Raw genomic sequence first — 15052 nt, forward strand, 5'->3', positions numbered from 1 at the left:
TACCCGGAAATTCATTCTTTTTGCACTAACTCTCTGGTATATTCAGATATGACAGTCAAATAATTCTTTTATCCCATTTGGTAAACTGTCAGTTTGGTCTTGTTCTTCCCTATAATCATGTTTTTATATTAATTACTAATCAGTATTTTTATATTTTCAGTGTTCATTTAAATACCAAAGAATTCATTTTTCTGGGTATAGAGCCATTTCAAAACTTCATATATTCAGAAATCTGGATTTTTACTTATCAAAGAATAATTGATGGTATGGGAAAATAATTGATACACATTCTCTACTTCATAGAGAACCAAACCAAATGTAGATAAATACCAAATTTATTTTGCGAAATAGTAAATTTCCCACGCCCTTCTTACTTTTGTTGAGTGTTGCCATTGAGGAGAACAGTTTCTGCTCATTGGCCAGTTCTTTGTCCCTCCCTGGTTAACTTCATAGCCCACCTGCTTCTGTAAAATTTGAAAGGCAAGAAATTTCTTTCTTTCTTTCTTTCTCTCTTTCTTTTTTTTAGATTTATTTATTTACTTGACAGACAGAGATCACAAGTAGGCAGAGAGGCGGGTAGGGGGAAGCTGGCTCCCTGCTGAGGAGAGAGCCTGATGTGGGGCTCGATCCCAGGACCCTGAGATCATGACCTGAGCCGAAGGCAGAGGCTTAACCCACTGAGCCACCCAGGTGCCCCAAGGAATTTATTTCTGTTTGTCGGCTAACTCTCTTGAATCACATGTTTATAATAAATAATCACTCAAATACAGAAAACTTACTGGTGGATACATCCAATTTTATGAAAACCCCAATATATGAAATGTTGGCAAGCCACTCAGTTTTTATAAAAGAAGACCTGTAGGCTTTGGAAAAGGACCAAATTTGGAATTATTAGAGATTCAAGGTGTGGATTAAGTTTTGCTCTGGTATGCTTTTCATATATGTATATACAGTACATATACCAAATGACCATGTTCAGAATTGCCATAATATGGTCAGGTGATACTTGTTATTTTCTATTCAAAGGCATATAAACTAGAGATAAAAATGTATGATACTGAAAAAAGATGCTTTCAAACAAGCAGGGTGTTTGATACTTTATAACAAATTTTGCCTGTAGGTTCTTAGTTCCAAATTACCTTACCCCTCTAAAACAAACATTGATGGATAATAGTTCTAGAATGTATTTTATTTTTTCCTCAAACACTATGACTCCATGAGTAAAGAACTCTGCCTTACTGACAGGTGAGCCTTGATCTGATAATAATGTTTTTGCTGATACTATAACCATTCCCTCTACTATATCGGATTCAGTAGTGACTTAAGGTAAACACATATTTTCAGTTTCCTTCCTTTTGTTTTTTTATATCTTTCATTTGATATAGGGGATATGGACTTTTTTCAGATAGCGTATATATTAATAGACTAATATATATAATAGACTAATATATATTAATAGACTAAATCCTTTACTGAAACCCAAATCACAAAGCACTGTTTTCTTAACCAGATAGCATAAATTAAAAAGAAAAGAAAAGAAAAACACCAAGAATCTTTCAGTTATCAGGGAGGGTAGAAGGCAATAAGCCTAAAACCAATCAGCTTGAACCATACCACAAGTCACCTTACTGCCAATTCCAAAACACAATTCAAGTTCTGATTACAACATTCTTATCTAGTTCTGGTAACATTCGTGGCTTCACCTGAGCACATTAACTGTTGCAACCAATCTGTGACAGTTGAGGGAAGCCATCCATTTTGGTTTTTACTGTTTATGTGTTTGGTGGTACTTTTGCAACTATTGTGGTTTTACCACTCAGAAAAGGCACTCATTCTTTCACACCCTAGACAACGATAGTTTAAGTGTTCTAAAGTCTGGCGACTAAACATTTTGAAGGATAAAGGATCTTTTCTCATACATTTTTATAAGAACTAAGGTTAAATAGATATTTTAAAAATAAAGGGAATAATGTCAAACAGATTAAAGATTAATTTTTATGGAAGAATTTTCTTTATGTAACTCTTTTTTATTACTTTTTAAATATGCTGTACATTACATACCCATTATTTATTTTATAACTGGAAGTTTGTACATTTTGACCTCCTTCACCAATTTCACACCCCCTTACCACCGACCCCCACATTATTTAGAGTAAGACTTCATCATCTGTTTTAATATTATTGATGAAAGATTTGAGAAAAGATATTAAAAAATAGAATGACTTTTGAAACCAAATTATTAGATGAGCAAGTTCAGGATACAGACTCTTTAGTCATTTGGCAATTACTGACTAAAGGCATACTTCATAGGATTTTCCAAGGTACATGGGTACTTCCAAATAACTGAGCAGAATCTCTGACTTCAAGGTAGAAGGAGATGTGGTACTAGTAATAATATGAATATAAACAGATAATTATAATCACAAAGCTATGTAGAAAGGAAATAAAGTCATATTGAAATTGGGTAAGGAAAAAGGAGGGCAACTTCACAAAAAGATAAAACTTGATTATTCCTAAAACTCAGATATGTGGCTAATTTCTTTCATGAGTACAAAAAGGAGAAGGAAGAAAATATAACTCTTTAACCACCATTTTTGCAAATAGCAGCTTTTGCTTCCAGTGTCCTTTGTATCCATTTCTGATAGTAAAAATGTGCCAATAGATTTTAGAAAGAAAATAATTTGTAAAGTAAGAAGCTTAAAGGTTTTTAACATTATAAGAATTATAGTTCTGAAGATCAGAAACATTGACATTTTAAAAAAGGACTGGATAGAGCATATCACTAACATTCTCATGACATGACTAAATAATAACAATAATGGTAATAATAAAATGTATCCATCATCTTCCCTTCCAACATGCTCCCTCTCCAATATTTCTTAGCCTTAATAATTGTAATTATCATCCATCAAGTTGCCTAAGTCAGAAATATGGGCATAATTCTCACCTATTACCATTCTATTCATGTCTAATCAATCCCTGGATTTTATATGCTTACAAGAGTTTGTGGAATTCTTCACTTTTCTCCATCCCACTACAATAGAACTCTTGGTCCCTTCCATTAATTTAGCCACTACTTTCTGTAGTCCTCCATACTGAAGCCAATGAAGTTTTCCTGAAACATGAATTAGAATGGATCATTCCTAGTTTAAAATCTTTTAATGACTCCCATCATTCTAAGGAGAAAGCTTAAAATCCCCTAGGATGCTTTACAAAGCCCAACTTAACCTGGACCCTATTTGCCTCTACAGCTTCACCCTTTGCAAAATTCTATGTGTTCAAGCCATCCTCAACAATAATAATGCAGAGAATTCTTTGTGGCACCATTTATGTCTGGGTTTTTAAACAAATTGCCCTTTGCATAGAATGTTCCTCCCTCCTATATTCCCACAACCTGCTATCCCCTGCCCTTTCCAGTGTACTCATAATTACCCACCAGGTCCTCAGTTTCCTTAAAATTTGTATAATATAAACTTTTTTGGCTCCTATCCTAAAATCTCTAGCCTTTCACCAGCCTCTCCCTATTCCCCACCCACTACCTCACCCCACCTCCCAGGTCCTGACACCCTGGCAACCACTTTTCTACTCTATGCTTTTATGTTTGTTTTTTCAGTTTTTAGTGTGTGTGTGGTTTGTTTGTTTAAGATTCCACATATAAGTGAAACCATGCAGTGTTTGTCTTTCTCTTTCTTGCTTATTTTGCTCAGCATAATGTCCTCCAGGTCCATCCGTGTTGTCGCAAATGGTGGAATTTTTTTTTCAGGCTGATTAATTCTGTATTTTATACATGTACCAGATTTGCCTTATCCATTTATCTGCTGATAAACACTGGAATTGTTTCCACACCTTAACTATTGTATATAATGCTTGCATTGAACATGAGAGTTCATATCTCTTTGAGGTAATGATTTCCTTTGGATATTTACCCAGAAGTGGGATGGATGGATCATATAGTAGTTCTATTTTTAATTTTCTGGGGAGCCTCCATACTGTTTCCATTGTGGTTGTATCAGTTTCTGTTCCTACCAACAGTGTACAAGGGTTCTTTTTCCTCCACATCCTTGAGAGCATTTGTTATCTCTTATCATTTTATAATGGCTATCCTAATAGGTATAAAATGATATCTCATTGTGGTTTGGATTTGCATTTCCCTCATGATTTATAATGTTGGACACCTTTTCATGTACCTTTTGGTTATTTGTTTTTTGTTTTTTTTTTTTAAGATTCCATTTATCTATTTGACAGACAGAGATGCAGGCAGAGAGAGAGAGGAGGAAGCAGGCTCCCCGCCAAGCAGAGAGCCTGATGCATGCAGGGCTTGATCCCAGAACCCTGGGATCACCACCCAAAGGCAGAGGCTCCAACCCACTGAGCCACCCGGGTACCCCCGTTTTGGTTATTTGTATGTCTTCTTTGGAAAAATGTTTCTTCAGGTCCTTTGACCATTTTTTATTGAGTTATTCCTGGGTTTTTTGCTATTGAATTATGTAAGTATATTGTATATTCTGGACATTGACCCCTTTTGGATATGTGGTTTCCAAATATTTTCTTCCACTCCTTAAGTTGCCTTTTTATTTTGTTGTTGGTTTCCTTTCATGAGCAGAAGCTTTTTAGTTTGATTTAGTCCCACTTGTTTGTTTTTGCTTTTGTTGCCTTTGCTTTTGGTGTTATATCCAAAAAATAATTGCCAAGACCAGTGTTGATGAGCTTACCTACATGTGGAACTAGTGTTCCACATATATGGAAGCTTCATTGGCTATCAGAATCAGGTGATCTGGGAACCTGTCTCTTGGATAGTAGCTGCAAAATCTGGGGTGAAAACTTGTATATACAAGTTTTATTCCTGGGTAGTGATAACTTGGAGCAGGCTACAGGTAGATGGAGATGGATGTGTCCACTAGCTTCCCTGGTTTCATGGCAGGATCATAACCAGTTCCTAGATGTACACTAAATTAGAAGCAAGAAGCAGCTTTCAAATTATACATATGGGCCTCTTTCAGGGAAAGCCTGGGAGATGGGTGATTTTCACTGTTTCCTCTGTGCTGGGCCCTGGGAGAATAGCCATAGTGAGGGCTTACATGCCCATTAACAACTGCCCCTTTGTTTGCTATGGTTTTGTGGCTCTTGTGGATGAAAGCCTTGTTGGTTTTCAGAGCTAAGGTTTTGGGACCTCATCCCTCTGACGGAAGTCTTAAAAGTTGGAGTCACTAAGAGTTAAATCCAAACGCTTTGCTCCACAGAGAGAAGGAGGCCATTGGGAGTTCTCTCCCAATTGTATGGTCCTGTATCGGGGTTGGGGGTTTAGGGCAAGAGTGTGTCAGTCTTTCCCTCCCATTTCACTGTTGGTGTTTTCTCATTCATGGACATATAGGAGTTGCTTAGCTAGTTTCTGAATTTCTCTCATGGGTAACTGCTCTGTGTGCAGCTGTACATCTGCTATGTCCATGGAGAGGAAGGGAGTTCAGGAGCCTCCTATGGCACCATCTTCACTAACTGTCCAACTACTCCTTCACTCCTTCCCATTTCCTCTCTCATCCTGGTTGAAGCTGCCCTTGCTTCTTTCTTTCTTTTATTTTTTTAAGGCCAGATTTATTAAGATTAATTTATACACAATAAAATTCTCATGTTCAGTTTGATAAGTTTTGGCAAATGTAAACAGTTATGGGACTACAACCACAACTGAACTACATAACATTTCCCATCGTCCTATAAAGTTCTCTCAAGGTCCTTTGTAGTAAGTTTCCTCCCCCATCCCCATCAGTAGCAACATCTGATCTCTTCTCTATCCCGAGATCATCATACAAGTAAAATCTTAAAGAATGTAGCCTTTTGTCACTAGCTTGTCACTGAACATAATCGTTGCAACATTCATCTGTGTTGGTGCATGTAGAGGTAGTTTGTTCTTCCTAGTGCTGGGTAATATTACATTTTGTAAATATACTACAATTTATCTCTTTACCAATTAATATACATCTGGGTTATTTGGGGGCTATTATGAAAAAAAAAGTGTTATGAACATTCTTATACAGGTCTTTGAACAGATGTTTTCTTTTATTTTTAATAAACATGTAGACATGGAATTGCTTGATTATATGATGGGTATATATTGACTTCTATAAGGAACTGGTAAACTGTTTTCTTAAGTTGCCGTATCATTTTGTATTCCCACCACAATGTGTAAGTGTTTGGTCAATCTGCATCCTTGCCAACACTTGGCATTTCAAGTTTATTAATTTTAGCTAATATAGTAGATGTTGTATAATTTCTCATTGTGCTTTTAGCTACAGCATCTCAATGATGTTGACAAATCTTAACGTGTTTCTTTTGCGACCTGTATTTTTTCTTTTGTGAAGTGTCTGTTAAAATCTTTTGTCAATTTTTAAAAAAATTTTGATGTTTCTCTTTATTGAATTATAAGAATTCTTTATATATTTTGAATAAATTATTTTAAGAGGTAGATGTTTGGCTAACAGACTTTGGCTTCTTTTCCTGACAGTGTCCTTTTAAGAGTAGTTTTAAATTTTCATTAAGTCCAACTTGTTACCCTATCTAAGAAATCTTTGATTAACCAAAGGTCACAAAGAGTGTATCTGTGTTTTCTCCTAGAAGTTTTTAAATTTTACTTGTTTTACACATAGTATGAGGTAATCTTAGAGCTTAATTTTTGCATAAGAGGTTTTTTTGTTTTGGTTTTTAGTTTTTTTGTAGGTCATAGCTCTTCCCACTACATCAGAATCTTCTCCGTTTTGTAGGAGATGAGAAGTTCTTAATATCTACACTTACTTATATTATCTCAAGCTCATGATTGTTTCTATGGTAGGCACAGGCCAGAACTGCCATGTTGACTTTCTCCTAGGCATTATAAGTAATTTTGAATATCACAGACTAGTCATCATTACCTAGATGCAGTGTGGCTGTGCATGGGCTTGCCAAATCATTGTTCTATGACCAACAGGCACTGAAACAAGATGGTGCTGGTGGCATAGTAACATAGATCCAGATGATGTGCCCTAGTCCTGGTAAATGATATTGGAAATGCTTTCACAACTTTGCCTGTAGAATATTATATTTATAGTCCTATATTATAATATTAAATGAAGAAGTTACTCTTTCCATTTTTTTTTTCAAAGATTTTATTTATTTTGACAGAGAGACACAGTGAGAGAGGGAACGCAAGCAGGGAGAGTGGGAGAAGCAGGCTTCCCGCTGAGCAGGGAGCCCAGTGCGGGGCTCAATATGGGGCTTGAACCCAGGATCCTGGGATCATGACCTGAGCTGAAGGCAGACACATAAGGACTGAGCCACCCAGGCGCCCATTCTTTCCATTTTGTAGCATCCACCTTTATTGGAACTATAAGATACTATGTAATAAAAGATGAATAATGACTTATTTTACTATATTTGCTGTCTTGTTTTTTAAGATGCCAGTGTAGAGTTCATAATGGCATATGTAGAATTTAGTCTGATTTTTAGAGTTTTCAGAAAACTGGAAGTGAATTTTTCTTTTGGCTAGAAGTCTGTGTGGATTCCTGGTTCCTCCTCCCAAAAACTTCCTTTTTATTCTGCTTTACTCCACATGGATTCTACAGAGTTGATTTAAACTGTTCTGACTTATACAGACATATCCACCCTAGAGAATTTTGACTCTTTTAACATTCTATTCATCACTAACGTTCCTGTTTCATTTGGGCTTTTAATTTGGATGAATTTCAAATTACTATTTATTCTGATAGAAACACTACTAATTACACAAAGCATCTTAATAAAGAGTGGAAACATAATTCAGAGCATCCTTCTCGTGGTATTCTGATACGTAGTAGCTTTAAAATAGCATTAAGACACTTTTTCTTCCCCACAGCTTTTATCCCATGCTATTAAAAGTCTTGTTACTTGATGTTTTTCTAACATTGAGCAAATTTAGATTCAAGGGTTTATGGGGAATTCTCGATTCTTCAGATAGATCTTAAATTTGACCAATTAGTAAGGTTTAAGCAAGCACATTGACTTGCTGAAGTTTAAAAATAAGTCCCTAGAATTGTGCTAAAAATAGGGTACAAAGTAAATAAATTTGATTTTCTTAATCCTGATACTCCTCAGAGTTTCTTACTGGATCCTAAGCTTCTGCTTCCTTGTATAAATTACTATAGTAGATTGAGTTAATTGTCTTGAATCTTCTTCTCTTCCTTGTATCTACACCCTTTTCTATGTGGTTTTACAGTTTTCTATCAAGAAATGAAATATTTTCCTTGTCTCTTGATTCTGAGTTCAGGCATGTGACTGGCTTTGGCCAAATGAGATACCAGTACATGCAATGCAAACAGAGACTTGAAGAAGCACTTTAGAGATTGGATTTACTCTCCTGTGCTTCAGCCACTGCCATAAAATAGGAGATCCAGACTAGCCTCCTGTTGGTCCCACAATAAGGACAAGAGACACAGGAAGCAGGGTTAAATTGACCCAGCCTAGATCAGCCTGAATTAGTCTGCCCCCAAATTACATTCAAACACATGAGTGAATCCAGTGTAGATAAACTGAATTTCACAGGTACATAACAGATGTTTATTATTGTATAATCATTATATCTCATTATTTGCTTCACAGGTATGTAGGTTTGTTTGTTTGTTCTGTACTTTTGTTTTTTGAGGGGGTTTGCTTGTTTTGGTAAAAGAATGAATTTTTTTAAAATTTTAATTTAAAAATTTTTTTAAGATTTTATTTATTCATTTGACAGAGAGTACAAGTTGGCAGAGTGGCAGGCAAAGGGAGAGGGAGTAGCAGGCTCTCTGCTGAGCAGAAAGCCCCGTAAGCCCAGAATCACAGGGCCTCTACCCAGGACCCTGTGATAATTACCTGAGCTGAAGGCACATGCTTAACCAACTGAGTTACACAGGCACGTCTTAGAAAATATTTTAAACTATTTTTTTTCCAAGAATACTTAACATACAGTGTTGTTAGCTTCAGTTGTACAATATAAGATTCAGTAATTCTATACATTTCTCAGTGCTCATCTAGTTAAGTGTATTCTTAGAACCCATTTTAAAAGCACTAAATTTTACTCTATGCCACATACCTTTTATATGCATGATGTCATACTTTACAACCTTTTATTTTATGAGTCCTTTGACAGATTTTTATAGATGTAATTGATTTTACTGCTTTTTGCTTTAACCTCTATACTGGTTTTATAAGTGATTAATCTACCACTTTTATGATGTTTATATTTGTCTGTGAAATTTTTTCCTTTCTAATTTTCTCACTCTTGATTATGGTCTTTTTTTCCAGTCAGAGAATTCCCTTTTACATTTCTTATAAGTCTGATTTAGTGGTGATGAATTCCTTTAACTTTTGTTTGTGTAGGAAACCCTTTACCTCTCCTTCTATTCTAAATGATAGTCTTACTAGATAGAGTATCCTTGGTTACAGGTTTTTTGTTTTTTGGTTTGTTTTTTTGTTTTTTTGTTTTTTTGTTTTTTTTTTTTTGGTTTGTTTGTTTTTTCCTTTCAGCACTTTGAGTATATTATGCTACTGCCTTCTGACCCACAAGGTTTCTGCTGAAAAATCAGCTGATAGCCTTAAGGGGTTTCCTTTATAAGTAATTGTTTTCTTTTCTCCTGCTGCTTTTTAAATTCTCATCACTACTTGTTACCATTTTAATTATTATATGTCTTGATGTAGATCTTCTCAGATTGATTTTGTTGGGGGCTCTCTGTATCTCCTGGATCTGGATGTCTCCCTCTCCAGATTTAGGGAGTTTTTAGCTATTATTTCTTTTTCAGCTCTTATTTCTTCAAATAAATTTTCTGCCCCCTTTGCTCACTTTTATTCTGGGATCCCTGTAATGCAAATGTTATTACACATGATGATGTCTCTAGGTTCCCTTAACCTAGTCTCATTTTTTTTAAAGATTTTATTTATTTGAGAGAGAGTGAATGAGAGAGAGAAGATGAGCAGAAAGGTGGGGTAGAGGGAGGGGGAGAAGCAGACTCCCCACTGAGCAGGGAGCCTGATGTGGGACCGGATCCCAGGAACCTAGAAGGCAGATGCTTAACCAACTGAGCCACCCAGGCATCCTCTTTTTTTTTTTTTTTTTTTTTTTTTGATAGGGTGAGTGAGCACCTGTGAGTGCGAATTGGTGTGGGAGGGTCAGAGGGAGAGAGAGAATCTTAAGTGGGCTCCATGCCCAGCATGGAACCCTATGTAGGGCTCTGTATCTTACAACCCTGAGATCATGACCTGACCCAAAATAGAGTTGGATACCTAGCAATGAGCTACCCAGGTGCCCAACCTATTCTCACTTTTTATTATTCTTTCTTCTTTTTACTATTCAGCTTGGTTGCTGATAGAATCACCAGCCAAATTAAAAACATTTTAGACAGAAACTTTGTTTTATTCATTTTGTCTAACAATCAGGGTTTACTTATTATATATTAGATGGAGGGCTTTATGAATAAAAATCAATTAAATAATTTTTCTGGTTTTTTTGTTACTGAGAGATCATGCTAAATAGAAACAATTGAATACCTCAAAATCTAATAGTAGAGGACCACTTAGTGAATTAACATGTAATTAACCATCCGGTTTCTCTCTTGAATTCTTTCTCAAGAACTTCAGCAGCAGTTTCATGAGCCTCACCCTTGATATCATTAGTGTATAATTCTTAACAGTAAGAACTTGTGCTGAAAAGAATAAGTAGCCATCAGTGAACAATTTGCAGACCATAGATGAGCATTGAATGGAAAATTTTTTTACACCCCAGCTCAACACGGGCAGTATTATTTGATTTCAAGCCACTTCTAGAGCAAATTAAAGAGTGAGCCATTTTAAATTTCATGCCTTCCTGTTTCTTTCGCAAAATAAATATCCTTTTTCTTTTTCCTATTAAACCCTATTCTTCCTTCCTTCCTTTCTTCCTTTCGCTTTTTTTTTTTTTTTTTTTTTTTTTTTTTTTACAAAGACACCAACACCTTTATTCATGGCAACAGGGAAGCATCAAGGCTATCTGTGGAAATAATGGAAACCCTTATGGAAAAGCTTTAAGACTAAGCAAGTCTCCTTTCCAGGTCACCACCTGCAGGCATGTAGGAGGTCCCCTTGGCCTCCATGCAGGTGCAGAGCTACCCCAGGGCTCAGACGCATTTTTGTTGCCTGTGAACATGGCTTGCTTGTTCACTTTGATGAGTCCTTTTTCTGTCCATAACAGCTGACTCTGCTCTCCTTTTCTTGCATTTCCCTCCATACCCAGAGTTGTGGTGGTAACATTCATGGTCAGGGGCCCAGAGTATGAGCTGTCTGGATCTCTTGCTTTCCATTTTACAACGTTATTAAACCCTATTCTTAAAAATGGATCTAAATGGCAGCTAACTGAGGAAAGGCAGGTAATATTGCCTTTCATGAAGAGATATGCATATTGACATTCTTTTTTTTTTTTTAAACTACTACTCTTGTAGTAGTGCTGAATGGCCACTTTGCCCATCACCTTGAGAAATGTTGGGCATATAATGGTGACCAAAGCAAACATGGTTTCTTCCTTCATGGAGCTCATGATTTGGAGGTGGGCAAGTGGGAAGTGAAAGACATGAACATGAGTAGTACATGCTTGACAAGGAGGGGTAAAGGATATAACGGAGTATATGGCAAGGATTGATAACCTAGTCTGCAGAGGCAGGAATTCCCCTGGGGAAATGATCAAAGTTGAAGTTGTTCCATAAAGTACAGGAAAATCTTTTCTGGAAAGGGAACTGTTTATACAAGGGTTTTGAGGAGAGATAAATCTGTGCCAGAACTGAAAGTAGTCCAGAATGGCTGGAATCAAAAGAAAGATGGCATGGTCCTTGATGATGATATTTTGAATAGTGTTCAAAGTTTTGTCAAATTAGTGTCTAAAAACAATGTTTGGATTATAGGATATTCTTGTTAAAAAAGCAGATTCCTACATTGGGGAAAGTATGTGCTATGGTGAGTGCTATGAAATGTGTAAGCCTGATGATTCACAGACCTGTACCCCTGGGGCAAATAATATATGTTAATAAAAATGATTTTAAAAAATGAGAAGGGAAAAAAAAGATTCCTGAGCTTCCCCCTGTTATTACAGGGTCAGAATCTTCAATCAAAGCCTCTGTTCAGCATTTTAAAGGTTCATTCTACAATTCTTATGCCCCTTAAATTTTGAGAACCACTGGCATAAATTAATATAGATCCTGAGGTAGAAAACTGACAGGTATTAATAGTAGCCAAGGAATGTGTTTGTGTGGAAGGCAAAGTATCCTGGAGCTTTTAAAGTAATACCACACAGGCCAGGCTGCTTCTCTTTATATGAGTAGGAGAATTGGGTCATGCCAAGCAGTAGTCCTGAGATGTTCTGTTTTAAAAACTTGCATTCAACATAGAAATATCAAATGATTTAAATAAATTTAATCCTCATTTATATACCATAACAACTCTTGAGAAGTACCTGTAATATAACAATTACCATGGATATTCTCTCAGTATACCCTCTACTTAACCACTTTGCTGGACTTACTGTCTGTCCCTTCTGCCCAGTGGTACCCAGAGACTACTGAAAATAGACTCTAAAAGAATACTAATTACTAAAGTATAGTATAACATAATATATAATGTTCTATTCATTTCAGGTGTATAACAAATTGATTCAGCAATTCTATACATTACTCAGTGCTCACCACTAGTCATGTTCTGTCATCATACAAACTTATTATAACATTATTGACTATATTCCATATGCTGTTTATTTCTCATCTCTGTGACTTACTTATTTTAAAATGAGAAGTTTGTCCTACTTAATGCCTTTCACCTATTTTGCCCATCCCTCATCCACCTTCCTTCTGGAAACCATCAGTTCTCCACATTTTTTAGTCTATTTCTTTTTGTTTTGTTTTTTAGATCCCACATATAAGTGAAATCATGTGGTATTTGTCTTTGTCACTCTGAATTATGTCACTTTGCATACTATCCACTAGGTCCATTCATGTTGTCACAAATGACAAGACTTCACCTTTTTGTGGCTGAATAATATTCCTGTGTGTGTGTGTGTGTGTGTGTGTGTGTGTGTGTGTGTGTGTATCCCCCACATCTTCTTTATCCATTTACTATAGATGGATATTTGGGTTGCTTCCATATCCTGACTACTGTAGATAATGCTGTAATAAATACAGGGGTGCATGTATATTTTTTTGAATTAGTGCTTTTGTTTTCTTTAGGTAAGTACCCAACAGTAGAATTATTGGACTATATGATCCAAAATAGATTCTTCATAAGAATAAGCACAGGGGCACCTGGGTAGCTCAGTGGGTTAAAGCCTCTACCTTCAGCTCAGGTCATGATCTCAGGGTCCTGGGCTCGAGCCCTGCATCGGGCTCTCTGCTTTGCGGGGAGCCTGCTTCCTTCCCTCTCTCTCTCTGCCTGCCTCTCTGCCTATGATCTCTGTCTGTCAAATAAATAAATAAAATCTTAAAAAAAAAAAAAAGAATAAGCACATACCCTTTTATTCTTAACATGAATCACTTGTGTTTATTCTTAAACTTGTTTATGCCACTTGTTTTTCATTTTGTTAACTATAACATTTAATTAAATAGTAAATAAACAATGTAATTATAAAGAGTTTTTATTTCTGTGAACATTAAATTTAATGCTTTGGAAAGTTTTGAAAATTTCTTTAGCACTGCTATCAGATTAATTACAGGTAAGAAAACAGAAGAGATTGGGGAAAAGTAAAAAAAAACTTAGATTTTGCTTTAAATTGTTCATCTATGTCTTTAAGTTCTTTTTTTTTAAGACTATTTATTTATTTGTTTATTTGACAGAGAGAGATCACAAGTGGGCAGAGAGGCAGGCAGAGATGGGGGGGAAGCTGGCTCCCCACTGAGCAGAGAGCCCGATGTGGGGCTTGATCCCAGGACCCCGAGATCATGACCCAAACTGAAGGCAGAGGCTTAACCCACTGAGCCACCCAGGCGCCCCTGTCTTTAAGTTCTTATTTCACAAATAAACAAACAAAATATATGCAAAACAAACAAAGTAAAATAGTACTTGAAGATGTTTCTGAATTTTTTTGTGCAAACAATCAATGCTGGGCTCCAGATAGTAGCCCTATACTGAAGAAATAATCTTGGCCCTACATTTGAACTTCAGCAAATGAGTGGGTATATTTCTTAAATTAATATGTTAAGATATATGTGTATGTTTTTTATGACTTTCAAGTAGGTTTTAACCTACTTTCTTTGTTTAAATAAGTAATTACTTAACTTAATTATTTTTTTAGTCTCATGAGTTCCAATATCATCAGTTCAGAAGCCTTTACTCCTACAAAGAAGATGGGGATTCATGCTCTAACAACTTGAAAGGTGGGTACGCTTGTAGGGTGGGTACATAACCAATTCCAGCCCTCTCAGAAAAGAACTGGCACAATATACAGTAGTTTAAATCTTTATAGTCTGAAAAGCAGACTGTACATATGTTGTGTATTATTGTAATTTTTGGTGACAATAGAAAGGGTTTAGTAAAACAGGAATATTTTTATTTTAATGGAAAATGAGTTATTTCCTCCTTTGCTTTATTTTTCTTACAATGCAAAGCCAGGAGCACATTTACTTCTGTCTGGAGATTCACTGGATAGCAGATACTTTTGAGAAAGAGTTTCTTGCTCCTTTTTTTTGTTTGTTTGTTTGTTTTTTGTTTTTGTTTTTTTCATTTTCTGATTGTAATGGCAGGTTTAGTAAAAACAGGGAAGTTTCAAAATCTGTTCCTTCTACACTTATCTGAGAGAACTTCATTCAGACAAGAAGAGTTTCTTTTCTAAGTCAAAAGCACACTATAACCCAGGAAAGGACTATCAGCTAGAGATGCTTGGAATTCAAAAATGCCAGCGAGAGTGATATATCCAGGTTCAACTTTTTAGTAAATGCAACTAAAGAATCTTAATGAATATGTTGCGTAAAGACAAAAGTAGCCTCCACTTTCAAGAGGTGAGAGAGAGGGACTCATAAAGTCTGGGTTTTAATCTCTAGGATTCAGTTACTGCCAGTGGGTTATATTT

At 36.0% G+C, this 15052-nt stretch overlaps 1 long non-coding RNA gene across 1 annotated transcript in view; it reads left to right on the forward strand.

Moving 5' to 3' along the window:
• LOC125095816 (uncharacterized) overlaps positions 1 to 15052 on the forward strand; it is a 65993-nt gene that overhangs the window by 8145 nt on the left and 42796 nt on the right. Inside the window, exon 2 of the long non-coding RNA XR_007125955.1 lies at positions 14279 to 14360. This is a non-coding gene — a long non-coding RNA (uncharacterized LOC125095816). The remainder of the gene's footprint in view (positions 1 to 14278; positions 14361 to 15052) is intronic.

This window comes from Lutra lutra, chromosome 3 (assembly GCF_902655055.1).
Source record: "Lutra lutra chromosome 3, mLutLut1.2, whole genome shotgun sequence".
In the NCBI taxonomy this organism is placed as follows: domain Eukaryota; kingdom Metazoa; phylum Chordata; class Mammalia; order Carnivora; family Mustelidae; genus Lutra; species Lutra lutra.